Raw genomic sequence first — 14,024 nt, forward strand, 5'->3', positions numbered from 1 at the left:
CCAGACAGCCTTAGATGGTCCTTGTGCATGAGCGCTCACACTGTTGCCAGTGACGTTAGCCTGAAACTCACCGAAACCATTATGTCCCCCTAAATAAGAGAAAAGGCACAGTTGACGGTGTGCAGAGAGAAAGAGGTGCATGGCGAGGGACGCAGAGAGGGTGCCACACATGGTGCTCCAAACCGTGAAGGCCCCAACTGAAGAAGGAAACAGTCAGAGTCTCTGCAGTCTGGACTGGACGCTGCCAGGGCAGAAACAGAGACTCAAGCTGAGGTCCCGGCCCAAGTTTAGAGCTTGACCTCAAGCTAGCACTGATTGTGCTCCTTCCCCAGCCTTGCCTTTAGATAGGAGAGTAACCCTTTGCATATTTCCCAGCTGCTGCATTTCATAGATCATGAGATTTCTAAGTGTGCAGTTGATAGTGTCGGGTCCTGAGGTCACTGCGACCCCTCCAGGGCCTTTGAGATCACCTGTGTAAGATTCATCTTACATAGCAAGGCCCATCTTTTACTTGACCCTGGTGACATGAGTAATGCAAATTATTTGTTTGTTGTTTTTAAACTTTGAAATATTAGTTGATAATCTTTTTAAATATGTTTGTATTCCTTTTTTTCTACATCATATATTTTTAATTGTTTTTTAAAACGTTTTTGTGATTATAACATATAGAAAGAGGGCAGGAGCTGAAGCTCAGTAGCAGCATATATGTCTCTTGTGCCAGGGGACCTCCACTCACTCCTTAGACTCACAACCCACAATAATAAATACCAATGATGATAAATAAACTGAAGCAAGAGTAGAGGAGGGCATTAATAGGACAGTGTTTGGGACCGAATAACAAGGAAATCAGTAAAAATTCCTGGGACTTTCAGCAACCTTCCTCCCTTCCTCCCTTCCTCTCTTGTTTCCTGCTGATTCATTTCAGTTTACCTGCTTTTAATGTCTTTTGTTGTTTCTAACAACTGGGTAGAATATGCCTCTGGGTCAGCCACTCCTGCCTGTGTCCGGTCTGTGGAGGGGCTGCTTAGAGGGAAGGCTGTCTGCAGCTGACCTGGAGACATCATGACTTTGGTGCCCATGGCTTCCAGGAGAAGCCCACTTGTTTCTCTTGGGTCTGGAGCCCCCAGTAACACCGTAGTCTGGGCTTCCCATACCTGTAAGCACAGCTCTTCAAGAGGGACAGGATTAAGAGCACACAGGCAGCTAGATCCTTGGAGGAACCAGTACTGACTGGTTATCTATGGTTGTCCTGAAGGGAGGACACTGAGGGTCTTGTGTGACCATTGGTGTACGTCATCTCTGTCCACTGTGAGAAGAAATGTCTATGAAGGGAAGATACAGCCAATCTGAGCGGTGCTTTCTTGTTTAACAGACACATCATGGCTCCTGGAAAGGGACGGGGCAAGCACTGAGGTCTTAAACTGTGGCCTACACAGCTGCTGTATTGTGATTGTTAGGATACCCATTTTACTGAAGATGAAACATAAGTTCAGAGAGGGTAAGAACGTGAGGGACAAGAACAGAGTCAGCCATGTCACCCAGCAACAACTGTAGTATCTGGGCTTAGGGTGCCAGGTGCCCTACCACCACAGGGACCCTCGGGACCACACCAGATACCCTACCACCACAGGGGCCCCCGGGACCACACCAGATACCCTACCACCACAGGGGCCCCCGGGACCACACCAGGTGCCCCTGGGACCACACCAGAGCTTGCCAAGCTTCACTTCCTTTAGATCTATAGACAACGGTCACACACACTTGGAGACAACCTTTGTCTGATTGTGTTCACCTCTGTCGGAAAGTAATCTACAACCTCCTGTCTAAAGTGGGCAAAAGATAGTAGTCATTAAAAACAAAATGGCAGCCATGTCCTTCCCAGCCCTCCACAGGTCCATTACCCTCTCCACTGCTGGGAGATGAAGCTCCTTGGGGTAGCAGACTTTAAGAGCACCCTCAGCTGAGGCTGATGTGTCAGGAGATAAACATGTGGCCATCTCTGTCCTCCACCTGATTCCTGGGGTCTCATCTTAACCCAGAACCTCCCAGGGAACGTTCTAAGGAGTCTTAATAGGTGCATCTTTCAACCATGGCCCTGAAGAAAAGAGAGATGAAGTTAGAGAGTATTAAGTTGATTCACTTGTTATAAGACTTCCTCAGAATTTTCTTGTGACTCTCTAAAGTGAGGTGTGGGCTGGAGAGTTTCCCTCCATTGGGGGGAAGTATTTCTCAGCTTCTCTCGGACAGTACCATCCTAAAGAACAGGAGAGGAAAGAGTCTCATGAACCAGAGGCCACCATATGCTAACTAAAATTCACAAACTCCTTTTAGGATCCCTGCCTTGCAGTCAGACTTTGAAACAATAGCCACTGAGACCAGGGCTTTCTCATCTGTGAAATATGCCACATAGAACTGGATTATTTCTAAGCTCTTTGTATCTTTATTACCTGGGGACTGTTGATTACATTGTCCTGTTCCAGAGCACATGGTACACAGCACATGGAGAGGAAAACATGGCGGGAGTGAAATGAGGTACGGGGGAAAGGGAGGGGGGTTGCCGGAATACAGATGCAATGTGCAAGATCCTGGGCGGTGGCTCTGATAGAAACAGGTTTTATTTTATTTTATGAACAGTTTGAAAGGGAGCTGTGTCCTTTGCTTCATGATTAATGATATTCTAAACCCAAACAATTAAACATTCCCAGGAGAAACAACTGTCCCAGTTTTGAGACCAAAATTTTTTCCCATAGTCCTTTAGGTAGCGATTTTGGCTCTGCTGCAAGACGTGGGACCTCAGCAGGTGTGAGCTACAGGAGGTCGTCATGCATCGTCCTCATGTGTGAGCTCCTGAACCATGCAGGTATGCTTGTGTGTATGGTGTATGCGTCTTGACTGGCTGAGTCTGACGGATTCTCTAAAGCCTGGCGAGCTGTGTGACAGAAAGCCCCAGGTCCCTTGGCCAGTCCCAGGAAATGCGGTCAATGGCAAAGCATGCTAGCCTGACTTTCACCTGGCCCTTGCTTTCAGGACTCTCATTTTGTTCCCATGTTCCCAGAACCCCATCTTCTTTCCCTTCATTCTGTAATTTCTTATGATGTGCCTGGGCCTAGACTAGAGCAGCGAGTTCTTCCTAGCAGCTGTGCCACAGAAATCCCTGGGATTCAGCATGTCTAGGGTGTACACATTTCATAATGCTAACAATGGTGCTAGCATGGATCAAGCCCAATTGCTGTTTTTAAAGAATTGATAAATGAAATGATGACCTAGATGTTTAAGAAAACAATAATGTTTGAGAAAGGTGTTTTGGAATGTGTCAACAGAGAAAGTCGGGTGAGCAAGCACACTGTTTCCTTAGGGTTTGTGTAAACATTCAGAATTCTCCTCTCTATTTTCTGTAGTTTTCAATATCAGTTAAAAGTAGTTTCTCTCTATGTATAATGGATAGCTACTTGTTGACAGTGAACATCAGGAGACATTGCTCTCGCCACATTACCTTCTGCAGTTACATGCTCAGAGATTGTACGTAGTTCTCAGAACTTTGGGAAGAGAGAGAGTAATAACACAATCCATGCACAACTAAATCAGCAGCCACCACAGCACTCATAACTGCTTGCATTGCACCTTGCATCAAGCGTATTATCATTCAGTCATAGATCATGAGGGACGCACATATCAGGGAGGGCACACAAGCCCATAACCCACCCTGCTGACTGATGAACCCATGGGCACACTGATTAAACTCAACAGATGGCAGATAGAGCACAAAATGTGACCCAGTAGTGGTGGTGCGCACTTTTAATCACAACACTCGGGAGGCAGAGGCAGACAGATCCCTGAGATTGAGACTAGCCTGCTCTACAGAGTGAGTTCCAGGACAGCCATGGATAGGCAGAGAAACTCTGTCTCAAAAAACAAACAAACATCACAAAAGCATGAATGTGAAAAAGTCACTTATAAAGAGGATTGACATGGATGGAGAGACCTAGGAAAGGGTGGGAGTGAGAGGAACCAGAATGCATTTTATATATTTGTAAGCTTGTCAAAGAAAATTAATTGGATATGTATGTGTGTGTGCCAAAAGCTTTTTTCCAGGTTATTTTATTTTGTTATTAACCACAGAAAAGTTTTGTAAATTCAATATTTTTGTCCAAATTCAAGATACCATAATGATAGTTATTATAAACAACTTTTATCTATTTTAGTATCATGAGATATTAAATGTAGCTTAAAATTACATTCTTAGTTCCTAAACCAAGAATATGTACCACAATTAACATTTCAAAAATGTTTGGTGGAGGGCTGGAGAGATGGCTCAGTGGTTAAGAGCATTGCCTGCTCTTCCAAAGGTCCTGAGTTCAATTTCCGGCAACCACATGGTGGCTGACAACCACTGTAATGACATCTAGTGTCCTCTTTTGGCCTGCAGACATATAGGCAGAATATTGTATGCACAATAAATAAATAAATATTTTTTAAAAAATGCTTGGTGGTGCTGGAGAGATGACTCAGTGGTTAGGAGCACTGTTGCTCTGGCAAAGGATCCAAGTTCAGTTTCCAGCACCACATGGCCACTCACAGCCATCTTTAACTCTAGTTGCAGGGGTCCAAAGCCTCTCCTGACTTCTTCAGACACCACGCATGCGCATAGTGCACAGACATACATACAGGCAAAGCACTCATGCTCATAGAATAAATCTTTTTTAAAGGGTATTTTAATTTGTCAAGTTATACATTCCATTACAAAATAGATTTAAGATTTATTTACCTTTCTGTATATGAGCCTTTTGCCTGCATGTATATCTATGCACCACATGTGTGCCTGGTGTTCATGGAGGCTAAAGGAGGGTTCCAGATGCCTGGAACTTGAGTTACAGGTGGCTCTTATCCCCCAACTTGGTGTTGAGAATTAAACCTTGGTCCTCTGAAAGAACAGCAAGTGCTCTTAACCCCTGAGCCGTCTCTCCAACCCCCAAATCACAGGTTATGTTTGTGTGTGTGTGTGTGTGTGTGTGTGTGTGTGTGTGTGTGTGTGTGTTTCTGCACCATCAGAGATTGAACTCAGGGTCTTACACAGGTGAGGCAAGTGTTCTTCCACCGAGCCGTAGCCCCAACTCAAATCTTGCCATTCTTATATCCATCAAGTACAGTTACTTTATTACTATATCTGTATAATGGATGACTGATTAAAAACAGGTAGCCTCTTAAAAATTGTAATTGGATATGAGGCCTAATCAGTTGCAGAGGAAATCTGGGATAGTTCACTGGGATAGTCATTTTATTAAAGAAAATTTCATGAAGCTATGCTCACAACACCACTACCCCATCCATGCCAAGTCTCCTGGAGATTTCTTCCAAGGAGTCACCTCTTCAGATGAATAATGACCTTAAATATCTTTGCAAATCCCTACACTATTTATGTTCTCTACATTGACAGAGAGACCCATAATGTTTTTGAAATGCCAATCAGAAACCAGTGATACTTCTCCATTTATTGTTCTTTTTATCATAAAAACATTTCCCAAGAATTTCTACATTCCATTAAAATATCTTAGTTTTCCTTCCTTTATGTCTTTGGGCACTAGGGTGTTGTTAGGATCTCCTTATTTGGCAGGCTTATCAGTTTTGAAATTCTGTCTCTATTCATTTCTTCCATCATAGTAGATAAAACTTACGTCTACTATTGCGTTCAAACACCACTAACGAAGTTCAGAATTATTTAACTTGGACTCCCTTTCTTCCTAGAAGGTTAGTTGACTCTCCTTGTTAATTTAAAGCCCACCTGTCGTCACAGTACTGTTGAACAAAGTTGGTATCTAAAGAAGTATTCATTGGGCAGGACAGCAAGAGACAAGCCCATTCAGTAAAGTATCTTTTAGATTGCACTAACTGAAGTAAACTACAGCATTTCCTGGAATTATAACTAGTTGTTGTTTTCAAACTTTGAAAGAACAGTTCATTAGTACTGGGGAGAAAAGATGTTAAAGTGCTATGCTCGGCAACCTGGAGGATGTTTTTAGCCTTTGGATTTCCCATTTACAGTACAGCATCACTCAGAGTAAAATGATTGACATCTCTATATGGGACACCAACGCTTTAAGCATTCTCTGTTGTGACCTGACAACTCACGTCAGAGTCAGATGAATCAGTCTTGTTTGGGAAGTGTTTTACATAAACATTGGCAGGGAAAAAAAATCACCGAATCACTGTGGGCTTTAAGAACCTAACTTCCTCAAGCCAGTGATGGCAAATGATACAGTGGTATCATGGTTGCGTGTGAAATGCCTGCTGTTTCCTCCACTCTGTCCTATCCCTTGTTTTTTAGGTTTTGATGATCCGTGTTAACAATCGGAGACCGCGTGTCGGGTCCTTCCAAATGTCACATTCTTTTTGACTTAACCTTTCTCCTGCCCACGGTGTATGTCTCATAATTAAGACTTGGGATTACTTCATTAACATGTGCCTTTTTCCTTCATAGAAGAGAACAGGAGAGAGTAATCTGTAGGACTGCAGCCTTTTTACCCCAGGGGAGAAATACTGGTGCCCATTTATTCCCTCCCTGTCACACCCAGAGGAGCGAGTGCACCTCCCATTCTTTTCCCCTTTTCTCCCTCCTCCCCATCTCTCAAAGAGAAGAGAGACAACTAAATGCAGTGCCCTCCTGGGAAGGGTCCTGGGACAAAAAGGCAATCACGAGAACCCTTGTGTCCCAGCACTTGAAAGATGGAAACAGGAAGATTGCGTCCAGTCCAAGGCCAACCACGCCTACAGAATGAGACTCTTGTCTTCAGAAACATTAGATAAATTCTAAGCAATATGAATTAAATGATAACAGTGTGCCAATGTTAGTTTATAGATTATAGCATGCTAATATAAGAATCTAGCAATGGGGTAGAAAAAGTAGAACAGATAGTTTTTTAAGCTGACATAGTAAATTGCTGTACTCGTCCTCAGCCCACTTTGTAAGAAGAACCAGTGTAGAAAGTGATCATTTCTGCCCTCACTGAAATCCTCCACTGAACATAAACATGCAGAAGTTGGCAAAACAGACATTCAGCAAAGGCTGGGACTAGCTCTAGTCCTGCAGCCTGATTTTGTGCAGTGGAATACTCTCCCGATGCCGGAGAGAGGACGCAGACACAGATATCCAGGCATGATTCCCAGACACTGGGGTGGAGCACCCCTGGTCTGTCTCTTGACCTTGTTTCCTGTCTGTGGAGTCAGGTCTGGGAATGTTTGTCCTATGATTCAGAATGTTATCTTAGAAGTGCATTTGTAAATGTAGCCACAGAATTTATTAAGGATGAAATGTTGACATTAAAGTGATTTGTATATATTGTATACTCTATAACAAGATTCTTTGTAATTTTGGCACTTTTGAACTCTTATCCAAAAACAGTTAAGATCTTGAAAGTGACACTAGTGACATGTGAGAGTCACTCACACACCAGGAAGGTGAAACCGCTTTCTTTGACATTCCCATGTTGAATCTGAACCTAAAATTAAAATCACTCTAAAATACCACATTGTAGCTTCATTTGTGATAGGATGACTTTATTCACAGAGTGATGATATTTTCAGAGAAAGAGTTTAGATTAATGTGCTTTTAGACTATGCACTTAAATGATATTTTGCTTTGGTGTGTTTTTTAATGTAATCTGCAGTGCTATGTGTTATTTAAGTTAGGTCAATAAAATCTTGAATGTCCATTTATGTTGGGGGCTTTTAGGACATTTTGGGTTCACATTATGCTTAGAGTTAATCATAGGGGCATTCCTTATCTAGTAATTATTTCTTAATTCCTCTGGAGCCTGTCATTATCTAGTATAGGAAATTATCTTCCAGTTGTTGTACAGCGGTGCCGAGTTTTGATTACAGGCATATTAAAGAGGTTTTCTTATAATTACCTGAGATGTTAAATCCCGTAGTGGCGGTGAGGGAAGGGTAGCCGTGCAAGGCTGACTGCTCAGGTCACCCACAGGTTTTTAGTGTCCCCACATGCAATCTATACCCCAGAACTAATTAACCCAGTCTCCACGGGCTTTTCTTTAAAGCTCCCAGGTGTTTCTAATGGGCAACCGGAGTTGATAAAGCAAAACCCCTCCAAGGTGGCCCCATCACAGACTGCTCCTGCTGTATGTGACTCTGTGGCTTGAGCTGGGGAAGCAGGAGGAACATAGTTTCAAAGAGAAAGACACTTGCCAGCATTCCAACAAACTGCAGCTTGTGGCTTACCCTACGCTCCATTCAGTAGACACTAGACGCGGGAGATGTGGTCCTGACTTTGGAGCCATGGCTCTCGTGTGAAGCCAGCTTTTCCTTGTTCTGCTCGTCACCTTCCTTCCGGCATAGGGTCACTAGCAACTGACAGTGAGCAGCACCTGCTAATGTCAGAGCCCACACTACCGATGATCTTACTCTTAAAAAGCCACAGTTCTCGGCTTCCAGCATGAGGCCTCAAGCTCAATCTCCAGAGCCTCCATTATGGAGAGAAATCCAGAGTTCTGGTTTGTTAGGAAACAAATCTTACTGACTAGTTTGTCATATCATCTGTTCATTTTGTTAACAAAAGAACTCAAAACTCAATCAAAAGTAAGGCTTAAAACAAAAATACAAATGATCTCTTATACCTGAAGTAAACTAGAAAAAGTAAAAACCCTTGTCTATTGTGTCAGCACAAGCTTAGAGTGACCATTTTTCTGGCTTTTTATCCTGTGGAACACTCAGCTGGTGTGGGTGGGTGTGTGCGCACGCGCATGCGCGCGCGCCCGCGTTCGTGCATGCGTGCGTGTGCACCTGTCTGTGTGTCTGTCTGTCTATACCCTTGTCAGTCTGGCTTAGCTCCTTCTAGCTGGGATGTTCTCCCATACTTGGGCTTCAGCTGAGACACACTAGCTGACAGAGCTCCGCTCTTTGAATCCCTCAGTGGGACAGGAAAGCTTGTTGGAAGTTTTGCTTTGAGAATACAAGATGTCTCAGACTTCCCAGAACTGAGACATTGATATTTGTGCTGTGTCCCCTAGCCAAAGCAAGTCAAGCAGTCAGTCTGCGTTCAGGAGATGGACAAGCACATTCCATCTCCTGATGAAAGGCACTGGACGGGCCAGCTCGCTGTGAAAGGCCAGGACAGCAAACAGTGGGCAGCTGTGCTGCTTTCACTATCACCCAGAGGATAGGAAAAAGGAATTCTCTCTTCAAACATTATGAGAGTCCCAAGAAGTGGTTACATCTGAGCAGATTTCAAAAGCAGAAAATTCATTTCAGGTACTAAGAATAGCAAGAACAAGACCCAAGTTGCAGTTTCTTTAGACACAGGAATTGTGCAGTCCTCCGACACACGAAGCATGTCTAACCTGACGCAGAGGACACTACATATGGGCTCCCAAGTCTGGACTTAATGCGACCTGAAAGCCTATGCCCTATGTCGGATGTGATAACCTGATGATAGACTTCGCCGTGTGCCAGCTGCTGGACGTGGACAAGCAGCAGTGCCCGTGTTCAATGCAGAGGTCAGCAGTGCGTCTGTTAGCTTTTGCTGTGTAACAACCACCCCACAACTTGACAGTTCGCAGACAGACACTTCTTTAGCTCCTGGTTCTAGGCCCTTTCTGTTTGTGCTAGCTTACCTGGGTATCTCTGACTCCCTGGGTTTTACACAAGCCCTCCCTCACCCCCCCCCCCGTCATCCTGCACCCAGCTATGTCTCTCTGAGCTCAGAGGTCTGACCCCCTGGGTTTTATACAAGCCCACTATCCTCCTGCACCCAGCTATGTCTCTCTGAGTCCAGAGGTTTACTGGACTTGAGAAACCTGGGCAACTGGGCCCAAGTCTGTGCACACTCATTCTGGGCACTGAAGCATGCCCAGCTTGCTGGAAGGCTCAGAATGGACATACTGTTGCTCCTGCTGCTTTGCATAGGTAGAAGGGAATCAAAACACCAGCCAGAGTAGAGAAACAACTGCTTTTCACTGGAAAGAGCTACATACAAAATCGCATTACAAGCAGAGAGGATACAGGAAGGGAAGGGCTTGGGCCATCTGTGATCTCTCCCACCTACCTCACAAACCCATGAAGGATGAGTTAAATGAGTTTCTTTTTTCTTATACATGAGGCTCTGAGTGCCAAAGCACCCGGCAAATTGTTCAATACTTGAAAACTGTTAACCTTTTCTTAGATGTATTAAAAATCAGGTCTTCATCCAAATTCCTTTTTGAAGAATTTTTTAATACGGTCTTTTCTCATTCCTTCCCCTCCTCCCGCTCCACCCTTCCCCTACCCCACCCACCCCCATCCACTCTTCAGAAAGGGTCAGGCTTCCCATGGGGAGTCAACAAAGACTGATACACTTGGAGGCAAGAGCAAGCCCCCACCCCCATATCTAGGCTGAGCAAGGTCTCCCTCCACAGAGAATGCGCTCCTAGACACCACTTCAAGCACTAGGGTCCCACTGCCAGTGGAGCCACAGACTGCCCAAGCCTCACGGCTCTCCCCACACTCAGTGGGCCTAGTTTGGTCCTGTGCAGGTCCCCTGCTATGGGTGCAGAGTCAGTGAGCTCTGCTTTCTTTTTAAAAAGTATCAGCTGAGCCCTCATTAAGGTGCACTCAGGAAAGTCAAGTGTCCTGCAGCCTTCTCCACCTGGCAGGATAATAGATAAGGAAGGTTGCTCTGAGAGCCTGTGCAGCTCAGTTCAGGGTCAGGGGCTGTCATTTGATGGGGCCAGCAGGATCTTGGAGGCAGTCAACACAGAGAAAGAACCAGAAACAATAAAATGTGGTATTTCATCTCCCAAACTATCAAAGGTCTTTCATAATGGGTAAGAACCCATTTCAAAACCTGGCCCCTTAATAAACCTTTATTGATTTATTTCACTATTGTATTTTCATCAAACCTCTTAAGGCCTGCATAGTTCCAGATTGATCCAAAAATTGCACACAAATCGTATGCCTCTCATTGAGCGAAGGCTAGAATGCCTAATTAGTGATGGGGTGAAAAAAATCTGCCTGTTTTGAAATGAATAAAACATCAAAGGCTATTAAGAAATGCATAGAGGACCAGAAATGTGTCTCCGTGGGTAGTGTTTTCTGTACAGGGGTGAGGACCAGAGTCTGGATTCCCCAGCAGCAGATAAAGTCTAGGATAGCTACATGTGCACCTGTGACCTCAGTGCTGGAGGCTGGCTTGGAGACAGCTCACTGGGGTTTGCTGGCCTTCTACAGAGCCAAAACAGCAAGCTCCAAGGTCAGTGAGAAACCCTGCCTCAAGAGAATGAGACAGAGAGCTATAGAAGACCTAACATCGTCTTCTGGCCTTTGCAGGGATAGGTGCGCATACACATACACACGTGTGCACATACACACCCCTCTACACACAACACATGAATGCATACTGTAGAATTTACAGCAGATTCATTAAGGAGTCTTTCTTTTATAATGATGAGAATTTTAAAACATGTCATGTGGTGGGATCTCTGCCACTAACCCCAGCCTGGTTCACCCAAACCACCATTTCCAGAAGTGCCAAGGCTGCCTGAAGGGCCTGCATCTTCCTCTTGTTGGCATAGCTGTCAAACACTGAGCATTTTGTTTCTCTTGTGATTTTACAAAGTCCTTGGAGCAGCGTGATTAAGAGATTCCGTATGCACCTCTCCAGGCCACAGAGGGGAGTCCGAAGCTGTAGGTCTTGTCTCAGCTCCTTCTGCACCAACAATCACCTAGTGGCTGTTCTATTATGTTGATTACGTTGGTGATCTGTAGAGTGTCAGCAACCACATAGATATTGAATCCCAGAAACTCAGGGTATCAGAAAGAAAAGGGACTTGGAGTCAGATGTTCAAAGCTACCCAGCACAGGCGTGTGCTGAGGGGTTAGCGTCTGCTTTTAAAACCCACTAGTCTCATCTGCCTCTACTGCCCTTTCCCAGTGGAGCCACAGAGGCACGCGGTTCAGTCATCTGGAAGGCTTCGGTGCCCTGGTGAGAGAGTTCATTCTGAACATCTAGTGTTTGTTTTTAAAATAATGTTTTATGGGCCCCGTAAAGGAGCACCTAACACAGTACTGCTTTGTCTGCTCTGCAAGCCTGACAGTGATTTCTGGTTTGTAAAATTCATGTTGGCAAGGAAAGAGCTTTTGTTGATACTGGTAGGCCATCTGGGCTTCAGATTCTAAACTGGGTGAGTCTATTTATACATCTTTAAGGGGAAATCCATATTTTTGACATGTGTTTACAAAACTAGAAGTGGCATATAGAATGATGAGCCCAAGATAAGAGAACTTTACCCTCGTAAGTCCTACAAATATGTTAAATTACTAAAAGGATTGTAAGTAATTTTTTTAGATGCAAGTATCTGGAACTAGATCTCCAGGATCCCTGGATGAAATAAAGTTTTCAGTATTAACACTTTGTATTAAGTGCATATGTTGAAGTCTGTTTGAAGCTGTACAGATGAAAGCCATCCTTGAGTTTAGTGAGTGGTCCATTCCCTAAGGTTTAGGTAGCTGGTAAAATATAAATGCTCATGCTTCTCTTCTGGCCTTTTCAGGGATGGGTGCGCCTACACACGTGTGTGCATACACACACATACACACACAGAGCTACCATTTCCACACTCATATTAAGCAATTCACCCCTGTTCTACTGTCACCTTTAGAGATCTCCTCCTCTCTCCCTCTTCTGCTACTTCCTTCTCCCACCGCCCTCCCTTCCTCCCTTCCTCTCCTTCTGCTTCTTCCTTCTCCCTCCTTCCGGCTCTGAGACAGGCCTCATATAGTCTAGATTTATATAGTATATACTCAGATATACTATGTTGCCACAGCTAGCCATAAATTCATGATCCTCCTACATCCAACACCTATGTGCTAGAATTCTAGGCATGTACCATGCCCAGAGTGGCACCCAGCATCTAGTAAGGGTGGTGTTGAATAATCCCATCTCCTCCTCCAACTGTTACTCCACAGCCATCCAAGTCAAATCTCCGTATTTTCTTTTTTCTTCTCTCATCCTCCTCCATACTATGGTTTTACTGTCAAGAAGAGAGAAGATATATAATGAGTTCTGACGTTTAACAGCAGCGAGGAAGAGGGCTACTTATTTGCTGGTGTTGCCTCCTGGGAGCTGGGGTTTGTGCTGTCCAGTCTGTGACCTCATGGATTATTGACCAGAGGTTCACTTGGTAGAAACCCATGTTTTCTAATCCAAATGCATAGTGAGCAGGAAGTATAGACTTTAGAGATCATCAACAGCAGAGGGATAGTGCTGTCCCCTGGGTGGGAGTCTCTGCCACTCCATCTCTCTGTCATATTGATCCCTTTTATAAATACTTAGGATAGTTTTAAAACAAAATTAATCAACCTTCAAATGCTGAATTACTCGAAAAGGACAAGCTATAGAAATGTTTGATAGTGTTGACGTAGTCCTCAAAGCAAAGAGCAAAGGTCAGCTTACTGTCTTACGTTAGTGGGTGAGGGGCACAGAGCAGGCTGGCTCTTGGTGTTTGTGAGTGAGTGTGTAAGTACATGAGTGACTGGGTGGGTGAGTGAGTAAGAGAGAGAGTGTGAGAGTACAGGAGTGTGTGAGGGAGTGTATGAATGGGTGGGTGGGTGAGTGGGTGAGTGAGTGTGTGTGTGTGAGTGAGTGGTTCAGGACACTTGACTGGGTCAAGATCTCATTTCCATCTGTATCCCCCTTGAGCACTGTTGAATACTGTTTTTCTGGGTGATGCTGTGATTGTCAGCTTCTCCTTATAATCTGCCACAAAAAGTAGGAAGTAGGGGCCAGAAAGATGGCTCAGTGGGTAGAGCACTTTCTGCACAAGCACAAAGACCTGAGTTTGGATCTCAACACCCACATATAAAGCTGTGCATGGAATGCTCAATCGTGCCACAAGGACATGTGCTGACTATGTTCATAGCAGCATGGTTTGTCATAGCCAGAACCTGGAAACAACCTAAATGCCCCTCTACCAAAGACAGGATAAGGAAAATGTGGTACATTTACACAATGGAGTACTATACAACAGGAAAAAATGATA

At 44.4% G+C, this 14,024-nt stretch overlaps 1 protein-coding gene across 4 annotated transcripts in view; it reads left to right on the top strand.

Moving 5' to 3' along the window:
* Window positions 1–14,024, top strand: part of Pag1 (phosphoprotein membrane anchor with glycosphingolipid microdomains 1) — a 158,512-nt gene that overhangs the window by 106,612 nt on the left and 37,876 nt on the right. Inside the window, exons 4-5 of one of the 4 annotated variants that reach the window (XM_042055978.1) lie at window positions 2,481–2,532; window positions 2,751–2,860. The exons of 1 other annotated variant lie outside the window; for it this stretch is intronic. The gene's annotated coding sequence lies outside the window, so the exon portion shown is untranslated. Of the gene's footprint in view, window positions 1–2,480; window positions 2,533–2,750; window positions 2,861–9,422; window positions 9,507–14,024 lie in introns of those variants that run through there. 2 more of the 4 variants (XM_038347550.2, XM_038347552.1) reach the window with 2 other exon arrangements.

The sequence above is a fragment of the Arvicola amphibius genome, chromosome 11 (assembly GCF_903992535.2).
Source record: "Arvicola amphibius chromosome 11, mArvAmp1.2, whole genome shotgun sequence".
Lineage (NCBI taxonomy): Eukaryota > Metazoa > Chordata > Mammalia > Rodentia > Cricetidae > Arvicola > Arvicola amphibius.